Consider the following 13,547-nt stretch of genomic DNA (forward strand, 5'->3'; position numbering starts at 1 on the left):
ATGTTCTTAAGTCAGGCCAAATTCATCAACCTGAAGCTTATAGTTTGCATTAAAAACTTCAGACCACATTAGAAAGCCTGATTCTAAAAATGCTTTCTCTACGGGATTCCACATCAATTGCATCACCGCTCTAAATGCTTATGCTAGAGACCAAAATGGGGGGTTGAGAAACAACTTCAAATTTACATCTCAAGTTGTTGAAAAAATACATTGTTGCTGCTATTTTAGTCTATTTGGGATTAAACATCATACTGTTCTGCTCAAATCACGGTTGCCCAATTAACCATTAGCCTACTGGAAATCAAACAGAGACAGAAACGTATGAACAGAAGGCCATTCAGCCTCTCGAGCCTGCTTCATCAACTTGATCGTGATTGATCTAAATCTTAATTACATTTTTTCACGTCAGTTCAATATCTTTTAAAACCCTTACCCAATAGAAATATATCAATTTCAGTTCCGAAATTTTCAATTGACCTAACCAGCTTTTTGCTGGAGAGATTTCCAGATCATCCCTACCCTTGTGAAGCATTTCCTGACAACACCCCAGAAAACCCTAGCACTAATTTTAAGGTTGTCCCCATCACATGGCATTTTGGATATTTTTATGATATTCAGATGACCTACACTACATGAAAAATCTATTGCCGGAATGTTGGCAGTATATTTACTGCTCAGAAACCGTGATAAGGAGAACACAGCCCATCTGTCTTGTGACATCAAATCATGAAGGAACAAAAAAATTAAAATGGAGTAACTAAGAAAAATATCGTAACATACATTAGAAAATAGTAAAAATATTGAAAACTCAGAAGTCTACTTCTATTTCCCTTCTAGCCTTATGAAATTACATATTTCAAAAGCGGACTGCTAGACTGAATGTGGACATCCAAAATGACCTAGAACATTGGCTTCAATTTTAAGTCTGATCACATCAGCGTGTACGGGAAGCCAGTGTCAGTGACAAATTCAAATGTCAAGGCCCAGTGAGATTTTTCTCCTGGGACTTATTTCCATAATCAGGAACCAATTCCCACTCAATCCCAGCAGGAATCACTGCCTGTCCGGCAGATGGCAGTGGGAATTTGGGTGATAGGAAACAGCTGCCAGGGACTCATGGGGCAGGATTTTCGAGACCCATGAGTGCAGAACCCAAGGCTGATGGGACCCTATTAAGGCCCCTTTCCTGCACTGACTGAACATTTTCAATTGGAAGGCAGGCTCCACAGTGCAGCCAAAACATGGCCGAAACAGGCAGTATCCTGGTGGGAGAGGTCCTCTTAGGGGTCCCCTTCATCCCCTTAGAAAACCCATGCACCTGTCATGGTCATCGGGCCACAGCCAGTCAGCTGTGGACATCTTTTATATTTAAATTTTATTACTGGTCTTCAGAGGCCTCCTCCATCTTGAGGTGCCCCTCTCTCTCTATGTAGGAAACGTCATCTCCCACCACGGCTGGTGGGGCTGCCAATGTGTCACCACAGGATAGTCTCATATCAACCCTCCAGTCGCAGCAGCCCGCCTGCTGCCCTTGATTGGACAGCAAGCGCCTCTCTAGCCATTAATTGGCCAATCCTGCAAAAATTATTTCCCACATGCTTCAGGGTTAGGATCAAGTTGGGGACCTCTCCCAAAATGGAAGATCCAGTCCATGGTTACAGCCCCGAGCATTCAAACAAGACTGTAGGAGGGAAGAATTCCAACTGGGGAGGGGGAAGCCTGGAACAAGGGAGGTCAAAGGTTTCCATGTGGGGATCTGGAACAGCAATCCTGCTGCTCCAGGCTGTATAGGGAAAAAAAACTTTCTGGGTACTTTCTAGCCCTCATCTTAGATCTTGGCAGGTATTGCCTGAAGTGGGAAGAAAGCAACCACTGCTCCCCTACTTGGGCTTAAATCATGTACTGGGCCTCTATTAAGTCATTGGAGCCTAATCAATACATTGAAAGACACCCCCAGTGGCATGAGGTGGTGGGTGTCCTTCCAAGCTACAATTTAAAATTTGACTGGCCCTGATCAGGGCAGGAAAGGGTTAGATATATCCCCCACACATACCAACTGTCCCTCACCCCAGCCAAGTTTCTGACAGGCAAAGAAGGTAAAATTGAGATCTCTGATGCTTCTTACAATGTTTAAAGCTGTTATTAGGTAGAACTTAATTGTTAGTTTTATTTTCAAAAAAATGCAAACAGAAATAAATTACTTCATCATTTATTACTGGCTTTAACACAGCTATGCCAAGCTTCAATACAAAACATACATCATTAAATAAATTATGAAAAGTATATAGTTTCACATTGTGACAACATTCATCACAATCATGTTTTCTTTGGTTTTGTAACATTAATTATTGATTTATAGGTCCGAGTCTGACAATACAGAAAATGTGTTTTTATCTTAAAAACTTGGTTTATTTAAGTGATTTATTAGCAAATGTACACACTATATGGTCTGTAATTTAAAATATAATTTTTAGGATGTGTACGTTAAATATTTATATATAATTCATTAGGACCTGGAGCAAACAGGAATACATTGCATTCATTTGTTCACATTTTATCTTATTTTTCTATTGGCTACCTGATCTCTTTATTACAGTAAAGAAAGTCATTTGATTTTTACAGTTGCCAAAATATACAAAAAATATACTGAACAGAAGTGTTCACATTAAATATGGTAAGTGTACATGTCAGATGATGCTTGAAGACTCACAATAGCAACATTGACTGGAGATCTGTAAAGAAAAAAAGTACCATTTTTGTGCAAATAAATAGTTTAAAAGAATTTCATTATAAAGAAGAATCAACCCTGCATTGGAAATAAAACATGGCTAGGCAACAAAGAATGGTCATGACTGGAGAGCAAGCTACAAGGAGGTAATTTAATTAAGTGTTTCAGATGATGAACTAGAGACAAAAGCTGAATGGTTTATGATATCTGAAACCCATCTATCTCAATATCCAATGTTCTGAAAAATGCAGATTATGTTTTTCAGTAATGTGCATATTTTTTGTGGACAGTGGAGGCGTTGTGCTGCTGCTGGCTGTCTGAGAAATATATCAGTGTAGCAACTTGAAGGTCACCAACATGTGATGTTGAAACATGGGGCAGGATTTTCCCATCAGCAGGGGGGGGGGGGGCGCTCGCTGACACGTAAAATGGCCAACTGAGGCCATTGACAGAGTCATTGAACTAATTAATGGACCTACCCATCCAACCTTAAGGTTGGCGAGCAGGCCAGGAGCCCTGGCGGGCTTCAGAAAAAGCATGAAATCTCATCCATGGGTGAGATGAGGTTTCATGTAGGTTTTTAAAAATTTAATTAAAGTTTTTTTAAAAAAGTTATGGACAGTGTCAGGTGAGGGGACGTCAGGGACTTTTTTTCTACTTATAACAGTTTTTATTGTAGAGCCGAGGCACTTAGCCTCAGGAAGATGAGTGCGCTCTTTCGTGCACATACGTGCAAGAGCACATTCTCGGGTTTAGGGACTCCCCCCCCGCCCGCACAGGGAGCGCATAGCCTTAATTGACCCACCCACGTAAAATGGCGGCGGATCGGAGGCGCCTTCAACTCCCCCCCCACCCCCCAACGGGGGGGGGAAAATCCTGCCCATGAAGTATTTCTCACTGGGAGTTACTGCTGAGGAGTTCTGGTATTGAGGGGATATAGCTCTGTTAGGGAGACAGAAGCCAACACTTGACCCCAGAAAACTCCTCACTGAAATCCCAATGGGTTAAATGTCATTCTCTTCCTATGGGGGGGAAATCCATTCTCATTCACGCTGTTGAATTGGATTCCAGTGACTCAAGCCCTTTCACCCTTATATTTTTTTCAGTAGTAGAAATTGTAAGCTTTGTTAGAAGTTAATTTTTTCCCTTGACATATTACTGGAGTGACTGGAAGAAACCTATGTATTAGAGGATCTCCTGCAACATTGATTAATGGCAATCAGAGATTAATGGTTTTATAATGACTAGTGATGCGTAATGTCATATACAACATGTTAAATAAAAGCGATCTCAAACATTGCTTATGGACTGAAGAAGGTGGTTACATTTTCAACAGTATAATGTAGTCCAATACTACTTCAGTACTGATGGAATGTTGTATTGTCAGAGGTTTCATTATCTAATGGAGTTGTTGAACTGTTGATGGTTCACAGGAACATTAGAGATTCCATGGCACTATTCAAAGAACAGGCTGTGTTCCTTCTGTTCTGGTCAACATTCACCCCTTAGCCAACAGCACACAAAAATATTTACTATTCATTTATTGGATTATGGGAATATTGAAAATTTTCTTAAATGGACATTAAATATACTTTGCTCAAGATTGTATATATGATGCGAAGCACTTCCAAAATTATAACTGCTCCAAGCTAATTTTGGATGGCCTTTAGCAGTCTCTTGTGCAAATGGCAAAGTGCATACCATGCATTTGTACTTACAACTGGAACAAAGTTGCTGTAAGCAGCCTCCTGCAGACAGGCTTTGGGTATGCCAGGGGAAAGGTGTGCATATGTGGGGGGGTGTGGTGGGGAGGGCAGTGGAGCCTAGACAATTTTCAGTTGCCAAATGCCTTATAAATGGGGTGTTTGGCAATTGTGGAAGTCACCTCTATACTTGGACTTTATAACTCGGGCCCCCATTTCTTTAGTTATATTGGAGGATAGAACCTTAGAAGTACAAGAAAATCTGAAGGAGGAAATCCAAATGTTGATGGCACAAAACCTATATACTTCGAATGGAATCATAGGCATGCAGCCCCGGAAAACCCAAATCCTTACATTAAAAATTATGCATGCTGAGTAATTCCCAAGTACATTCAGACTGCAGAATTAATAGATCTTCAATGAAAAAAAATAGGAAATCAAAGTTAGTTAGATTTTTAACAGATCAAACAGTTCCATCACTTCCCTAAAAATTACCCCATCACTCTCCGACATCCATCACTCTACCCACTCCTCTATCCAATTATTTCACAGGCACTCTTTGAGTTCATGATATCATTCTTTTCTCTTTCCCCTTTCAACTAATTCTTCTACTCCTTTTCCCCATTCAAACTCTCAGCCATCTCCTCTCCAAGCAAGTTCCACCCAATATTCTTCTTCTACCAGCCTCCAAACTTCATGCTTCCGTCCCCACCTCAAAGCACCCCTTCCAGTTTCTCCCCTATTCTCTATCCATTTCCCCCTTCCTGCTGCTAATGGAAAGGATTCTATATATTGCAGACTGTAGGCAGGAAGTATTGTTCATGCTAAAATTCTTCCTTAAAATATGCAGCACCTGAAAGCATTTTCAGTAACAATGAGGAGCTTGCCCAATGAAGTCAACGAATGCTGACATGGAACTGCATGCAGATGATAGTGGGGATAAGATTTGTCAAGAATAAATACAATGTTTGAGCTACTAAGTTTCAGGAAACAAGTCCTGGAATATACATGCAAAGAAGATTATTTTACTTCATACAGACTAATTAGAAGAGTTGCAATGATAAATAAAACATTCCCCAATTTGAAAGATAGTGTATATGCCACAAAATTCTTTTGAAATATACTTCATTATTCTCCTGGGAAACTATTCTTAGTAAAAAACAATTCATATGTGGAACTAAGCCCCATTTACGTGGAAGACCATAGACTGAAATAACACTAGAAACAGAGAAGCATCATTGCCCAATCAAACCTAACCCTTTTTACAGATAAGCACATTTATCTACCTTCTTACGATACCCTCTCAATCACTCCAGACTGCATCTCTTGAAACACATCACAATGTCTCAAACCTACTTTATATTTTCTTTCTTATTGGAACTTCGTAACTCTATACTTTCTGGTATAAAAGTTCGACTCGACTTACCTTCATATTCGCAATTTTCTATTTTTTTTTAAAAAACTGTTCTTTCCTTGGTATTTGGGCCCTTTAGCAGTGAACAATTGCCAGCATCTAGTTTATCAATGAGCTTCATAAGTATGAAAAAATCTGTTGGTGATTCTGAAACCTCTTTTCTAAAGAAAATAAATCCAACTTCCTTAACCAAGGCTGGTTTCCTACAAAATTCCTGGAAATATCCCATAAAAATGTCAGTTGTTATTTATTGTTTTAATTTAGCACTTTCAATTTTGAACTATAAATTTTATTGAGATGTGGAATAGGTTGAAACAATAGTGCAAATGATCTTTTCTGAGAACTCCAGATTCATGCTTTTGAGACTCCAGGCTAATAGTAGGAACGAATTTAGAATAATATTGGATGAGATAGGGATTTTGTTTATTAACCTTTAGATTGTTAACAGTTTTATCACAAATACTCAATTTGCATGGATTAGAAAATAACCCTGTGTGTATATTATAAGTACAGTAATGCTTTGTGAATAGAAACAAATTCATTGCATGTGTAATGGATTTAATATTCACGCTTGTTGACAGAATAAAATAATAGGTTGCTCAAAAAGTCTTGAGTTGCAGAAGCTATTTCTTACACAAAGATTGATATCTAGCTACAGGTAGTGTGCACAAATATTAATCCAAGATAATCTGATAAAGAAGGTTAAAGATTCAGTTAAAACATATTTATTCCATTTTTATTGCAATGAAACACTTCCTATAAATGTAATCTCATTTTTTGCTGTCCAATGAAAACGAGTTCAATTATTTCAGTCTGTCCTGATAAGTCCGTCTTAAGTTTTGCTACACTAATCTATTTTCAATTGAGAAATGTTTTTTCTGATAGGGAAAAAATGGCATGCAATGTTCCAGAAGTGGCCTGATAAATTACACAGGATTAACACATTTTTTGACTTATAATGAAATGCCTTGGAGCTGCGTCTTGAATTGTGTGTGTGTCACAGGCAGGAAGTATCTGCCCATAATCAGTATGTTTTGTGTGGTAAATGGTGTGCCTTTTCTTATCCTTGGAGTGTGTATTCCAATCAAACAATTCAGCAGCAAGTTTAAAACAAAGAAGGTTATTTATTCTCACACAATGCAAATTAACAGAACATAACACACTCGGACTCATGCACACATGCAAAACTTGGGTACAGATAAAGATAGTGCACTTATACAGATTACAGTTAATTCAGTATCTGATACATGATTTCCAGTCTCCTATGCGGCAGGTCTGTGGTTTCCTGAATGGATTTGATGATTTAAAGTTGGACTAAGGGTCTGGTAAATCAAAGAGTTCACAGTAGGTTGCATGTTTTGTTGTAGTTGAATATCCAGGGGGTTTGTTCTCAGATGAACTTTGAAACTGAAACAGGCTACTTGATGACTTGCAGTTAGTTTCAGAGGCTGGTTCTCAGACTGGCTGACTACTGATGGTTCTTAAAAGGCAAAGGCACAGCCTTTCTCTACATCTGTTATCTTCTTGGCGCTCTACTGCAATCTGGCCAGGTTTCTTCTGGGTCTTGGGGTAACAAAGGATTTGAGTGTCGGAAGCCAGTTTTGGCCAGATGGTCAATAGTCATTATCAAAGCAAAATGGCTTACAGCTAAAAGGCCATTGATATACAATAGGAAATTGATGCTGGTCTTCCACAACTAACTTGTGGATAACTGGTATCATCAGTTTTCTTTTGTTGAATTGCAAATCTAGAGACAGAGTGTACGAGTCCATTGTGTCGTTTTTTTTTTCCATTCATTCACGGGATTTGGGCTTCGCTGACTGGGCCAGCATTTATTGCCCGTCCCTAGTTGCCCTTGAGAAGTTGGTGTTGAGCTGCCTCCTTGAACCATTGCAGTCCATGTGGTGTAGGTACACTCACAGTGCTGTTAGGAAGGGTGTTTTAGGATTTTGATCCAGTGACACTGAAGGAATAGCGATACATTTTCAAGTTAGGATGGTGAGTGACCTGGAGGGAAACTTCCTGGTAGTGGCATTCCCATCTATCTGCAGCCCTTCTAGATGGTAGTCGTCATGGGTTTGGCAGATGCTGTTTAAGGAGCCTTGGTGAATTCCTGCAGTGCATGGTACACACTGTTGCTACTGTGCGTCGGTGGTGAGAGGAGTAAATGTTTGTGAATGTGATGCCAATCAAGCGGGCTGCTTTGCCCTGGACAGTGTCAAGCTTCTTGAATATTGTGGGAGCTGCACTCATCCAGGCAAGTGGGGATTATTCCATCACATTCCTGACTTGTGCCTTGTAGATGGTGGACAGCCCTTGGGGAGTCAGGTGATTTACTCATCACATGATTCCTAACCTCTGACCTGCTCTTGTAGCCACAGTATTTATATTGCTAGTCAGTTCAGTTTCTGGTAAATGGTAACCCCCAGGATGTTGACAGTGGGGGATTCAGTGATGGTAATGCTATTGAATGTCAAGGGTTGATGGTTAGATTCTCTCTTGTTGGAGATGGTCATTGCCTGGCACTTGCGTGGTGCGACTATTGCTTGCCACTTGTCAGCCCAAGCCTGGATATTGTCCAGGTCTTGCTGCATTTGGAGAATGGCTGGTGTGAGTTCCACAGGTAACATTTATCTTGGTATGTCCATTCCAACGGGGGTGGGGGGGAAGAGAGATGTGGACATCCATAGTTATTCAATTCAGAACGTTCCAGAAGCTTGATAGTCTATGCTGTATAAGCAATGGTCAGCTGACCCATTGGCAACCATCTTAACAGTTCTTCAGTGTCCATTTTAAATAAATAAAAGGCAGTTCCAGAAGCTTCCATACAAGCTCAGTCCACGTGTAAAACTATGAATATGACACATCTATACTGGACATAACATGTCTCTGCCACATGGGAAATTAGTGGAATTTTGATTCCTTTTTTTAACATTGTTTTCCTGGTAAAGCAAGAGAAATAGGATCATATACTCTGCACTCATTCTACAATCCACACATGGATATGCTGCAATTGTCTGTAACAGTTTTCTTTTCAAGCTTAGGTTCCGCATCATTCCTCGAGATGACGCTCAAGTGAAATTGAAGTTCTTTGGTTATTGGGGCTGGCTTTAAGAAGACTTGTATTCAAGGCTTTAGTGCCTTCTATCCCCCTTTTTCCTTTATGGAATTCTCAGTTATGTCTTATCTAGCAGGCTAGGATTTTTTATTAACATTGGGTTGTAGTGCTTTGGAAACTTTACCATCAGCAGATATATAACCACCAGTGAGCAGAGCTGTGGGGTTAGTCAAGTGTCCAGTTTAATTCTGCAGTCCTGGAAAGAATTGGGTTTCGCAAGCTGAAGGACAATGTTTGTATTATGCAAAATTCTGTTACTGCATAGTTGTCCTGCTTGTACATGCCTTAACCAGTCAATCACCATTTCTATAACCCATGGGTTAAATCATTCTGTTTCTGGTAACTTGAAACATCTTATTTCTAAGGTGACTGTGGGTGGTGAGCTACTTTTAGACCCTGTAAGATGTCCAGATTCACCCCTTGCACCTTGTCTTCAGTAGGATCTAAAGTTGCATTGCGGGGTTTAGTGAGATTTGAAATTGAAACTTGACCCTGCGATATTTTAGTGGGCAATTCTGCATAGACTTCATTTGTATTTCCATTGTGGATTTCAAGTGCTATTTGTCTTAGGGTATATCGTCTTCCCTTTTCCATTTACCTTGGGCATGGATTTTTCCCCAATCTGCCCCATGACCTCTGGGACATCATTGCCCTGAGCATTATCCTGAGAAACTTCAGCTGGACGAGGCTTCTCCCTCACTTTCTGCTCATTTATTTGGGAACTTTTTTAGTCCCTATTTAAATCCAGGATGAAGGTTTCTGCTAACCACACCTTGGGTGCATTCCCTTTGTCCTCTGCTACTTCTGTTCCAACACTTTTGCTTTTCTCTTGCACTATTTTAGCCCTTTTAAATGATACAGGCTCTACTCTGGCCTCTGCAAATTTGTCTGCTTTAAATTTTATACACTCTAACATAGCCCCTGTAAGTTCTGTTGGCTTTTCTTTAGCTTTTAGTCCTTGCTGGTTCTATTGCCCCTTGTTGGATTTTCAGGGTTTCCTCACCCCTCTGTAGCTGAGCAGCATTTCGCTTGTTCCCATCATTTTCCTCAATCTTCACAGACTGTTCTCAACCAACTGGACACAAGACTCACTTCCAGGTAAGTCATTGCCCAACAATAGGTCTACCACCCGCACTGGCAAGCTTGGAATGACCCCAACCGTCACTACTCCGGTAACCAACTTACTCTGCAGGTAAGTTTTAACTAAGGGAACCTTCAAGCATTTGTCAGTAAAACCTTTTATCAACACTATGGTATTTGTTCTGTTTTCAGTTGGCATCTTTGCAACCTTTGCTACAAGTAGGGTTTGAAGACAGCCAATGTCCATGAGGATAGTTCTCTTTTTTCTCAGGACCTGGGTTCAATAAGAATCATTTTTTCTTTGTGTGAAAAACTCTGGTAGGTGTCCTGATCTTCCCTGGTTACTGTTGAGATCAAGTTCATTACCCTCATGGTTACAGATACTGTCCTGACTGCAGTGTCCCCTGTTGGTTTCTTGGCATGCCAACAATTTTCTTTAATTGCCCAGGTTTCTCACATTGAAAATACACAGGACGGGCTCCTGCGAGCTTATCATGCAGGTTCTTTCGTTGAAAATGGGAGACTGATCTGCTTTTCCTTACCTACTCTCTGGAGCTTGTTCTGCTTCATCTACCTTTACTCTATCTCTCCCTAGTTTGTAGGAGTTACTAAACCCAGGTATATTTGGAGCTAGAGGTTTGTTGGTCAATTGATCGTTGTCTATGATAGCTGTGTCTCTGGCTTTGGAAACCTTTTGTTCGTCTACATAGCTTTTAAGGTTGTACAAGAGGCAGTTTTTGAACTCCTCTAATAGGATTATTTCCCTTAATCCTTTTTACGTATGGTCAATTTTGGACACACACCCATTGGTCAAAAATGTGAGCTGTTTAATTCTTTCGAATTCAAGGAAGGTTTGAGTGTTTTTTTTGAGCGAATTCTGAAACCTCTGGCAGCACGGGCAGAATTTTTCCTTCTTCAGGCAGGCGTGCACCCGACCCGAACGAGCACGGCATCTTCGGGCTGGCATCCCGACGTCATCACATATTCGTGTTTTATTGCGGTTGGCGGGCACGCGCGAGAGTTGGCAGCGTGCTCACTGACAATTAAGTGGCCTATTAAGGCCCTTAATTAATTGATTTGAATTTTTCGCTGCCCATCCAACTGTTCGGTTGGCGGGCGTGCGAGAAGGACAAGCGGCCTTTGCATTTTGGCGAAACCTCATCCAGGGGCGGGATGAGGTTTCGACCAATAATTTTTAAAAAAACTTTTAACACTCCTATTTAACATGTCCCTGCTCATGTAACAGAGTCGCATGAGGGGACATGTTTTCATTATTTTAAATATCTTTATTTTTGTCAAAAATCTGCAGCTCCTTGGGGCAGCTCTGTGCATCAAGGAGCTCTTACTGCGCGCACCCGTGTGCATGCGCGAACTTCAGCGCTCGCCCTCCTCCTGCCCCTGCCCCGGCAGTGCCGAACGCTGCTGTGTGAGTTTCATGCTGGCCGGCCATTAATTGGCCAGCCAGCATGAAATAGCGGTCGGGGCCCGATCATGGGTGGCGGTCGGCTTTGCAACCGCTCCCAGGCCCACATGCTGCATCTGCCCAATGCTAAAATTTTGCCCTATGCTTCTGGCACTAATTCATAAGCATTCAAGGAAGCACTTTTCATCTGTTCATACCTTACAGAGCTATTTGCAGGCAGCATAGAGTTGACCTCGCAGGCTTTCCATACCCCAGCTGACTTTGCTTTAGGAGAGTCCAAGACTCTGCCACTTTAACTGATTTGCCAGCTTCTCAAATGCTGTAAAGGAGGTTTCTGCATCCTCTTCTACAAACAGGGGCACTAGCCAAGAATACCTGCATCTGAGCTAGGGACAGTTAAATTACCAGGGGCGTCTCCACTAGATAAAGTCAAATTCTCCCTAGCTGCTTCAATCTGCCTTAGTTCCCTATCCTTTTGTGCTTGTAATTATTTCTCCAGCTCGAATTTTCTCGCTCTCTCTCTTTCGCCCTTTCCTGAAACTTTAACTTTAGCCTCCAGCATTCTTGGCGAATTTTGCCTCAGGTAAACCTGTCTGCTTCAGGTTCTATATATTCTGCCTGTTCCAAGTCTGGGGTGAGGCCAAGATGCTCAGCCAGCATCTTTAATACCCCGGGCTTCTGTGCTTTATGACATATATTAAGTTCTACTTGTTTAGCTTTGGCTTTTAGCTGTTTTATGGTTAATGATGCTAATTTAACCCAAGTTAACTCTCCTGTTACATGAATGCTTTTATGTTGAAGTCAGCCATCTTAATTTCTATTGTGAACATTCACAATGCTTACTGCTATAATCCGTTTTGTTTCAACGATTTTTTCATTTATTCATTCATGGGTTGAGACGTCGCTGGTTAGGCCATTTATTGTCCATCCCTAATTGCCCTGGAGAAGGTGTTGATGAGCTGCCTTCTTGAACCACTGCAGTCCATTTGGTGTAGGTACACCCACAGTGCTGTTAGGGAGGGAGTTCCAGGATTTTGACCCAGCAACAGTGAAGGCTATGTCACTTTTTCCTTCTACTTCCAATTTTCCTTTAAAGTCAGATTTAGCTCATTTGATCCAATGGAGTTACATCCTGGATGCAGCCCCCAATTCTGTCACAGGCAGAATGTATTTGCTCTCTTACTGCCTGTAATCAGTATGTTTTGTATGCAAAGTGGTGTGTCTTTTCTTATCCTTGGAGTATATATTCCAATTAGATAATTCAACAGCAAGCTTTCAAGTTTAAAGTAAATAAGGTTATTTATTCTCAAAAACTTACTTTGAATTAACGCAGCATAACATACTCGGTCTCATGCACTCACACAAAGACTGGATACAGATAAAGATAGTGCACTTTTACAGATTAGGTTAATTCAGTCTCTGAATCATGGTTTATGGTTTCCCACGTTCCCACAAATCCTGAATGGATTCAATGATTTAAACTTGAAGTGACGGTCTTGTAAACTAAAGAGTTCAAAGAAAGTTGATGTTTCTTATAGTTGAATATCTAGGAGGTTGGCTCTAGGTCAAGTACTTTGGCTGCTTGATGGCTTTCAGTTAGCCAGTCTGAGAATGAGACTCTGAAACTGACTACTGGTAGTTTTTAAAAGGCAAAGATGGCACAGCCTTTCTCTGCAGCTGTTGTCTTGCCGGTGTTCTTCTGCAGTCTGACCAGGTTTCTTCTGGGTCTTGGGATAATGGAGGATCTCAGTATCAGAAGCCTGTTTCGGTCACATGATCAGCAGTCATTTTCCACCGAGAATGGCTTAAAGCTAAAAGGACATTGATATACAATGAGATACATGCTGGTTTTCCAACTTATTAACTTGTGGATAACTGGTCCTGCCAGTTTTCCTTTGTTTAATTGCAAACCAGGAGACAGAGTCCATTCATAAAAGCAAAATACTGCAGATGCTGGAAATCTGAAACAAAAGCAGAAAATAGTGGAAAAACTCAGCAGGTCCAACAGCATCTGTGTAACTCCACAGATGCTTTTAGATCTGCTGAGTTTTTCTAGCATTTTCTGTTTTTGTGACAGAGTC

At 40.8% G+C, this 13,547-nt stretch overlaps 1 protein-coding gene across 2 annotated transcripts in view; it reads right to left on the bottom strand.

Annotated features, from left to right (window-relative positions):
- Positions 1–2,193: 2,193 nt before the first annotated feature.
- Positions 2,194–13,547, bottom strand: part of mfsd8l1 (major facilitator superfamily domain containing 8-like 1) — a 66,252-nt gene continuing 54,898 nt past the window's right edge. The window contains exon 13 of one of the 2 annotated variants that reach the window (XM_078563867.1): positions 2,194–2,732. The gene's annotated coding sequence lies outside the window, so the exon portion shown is untranslated. Of the gene's footprint in view, positions 2,733–12,739; positions 13,278–13,547 lie in introns of those variants that run through there. The other variant, XM_078563868.1, reaches the window with a different exon arrangement.

The sequence above is a fragment of the Cetorhinus maximus genome, chromosome 19, assembly GCF_964194155.1.
Source record: "Cetorhinus maximus chromosome 19, sCetMax3.hap1.1, whole genome shotgun sequence".
Lineage (NCBI taxonomy): Eukaryota > Metazoa > Chordata > Chondrichthyes > Lamniformes > Cetorhinidae > Cetorhinus > Cetorhinus maximus.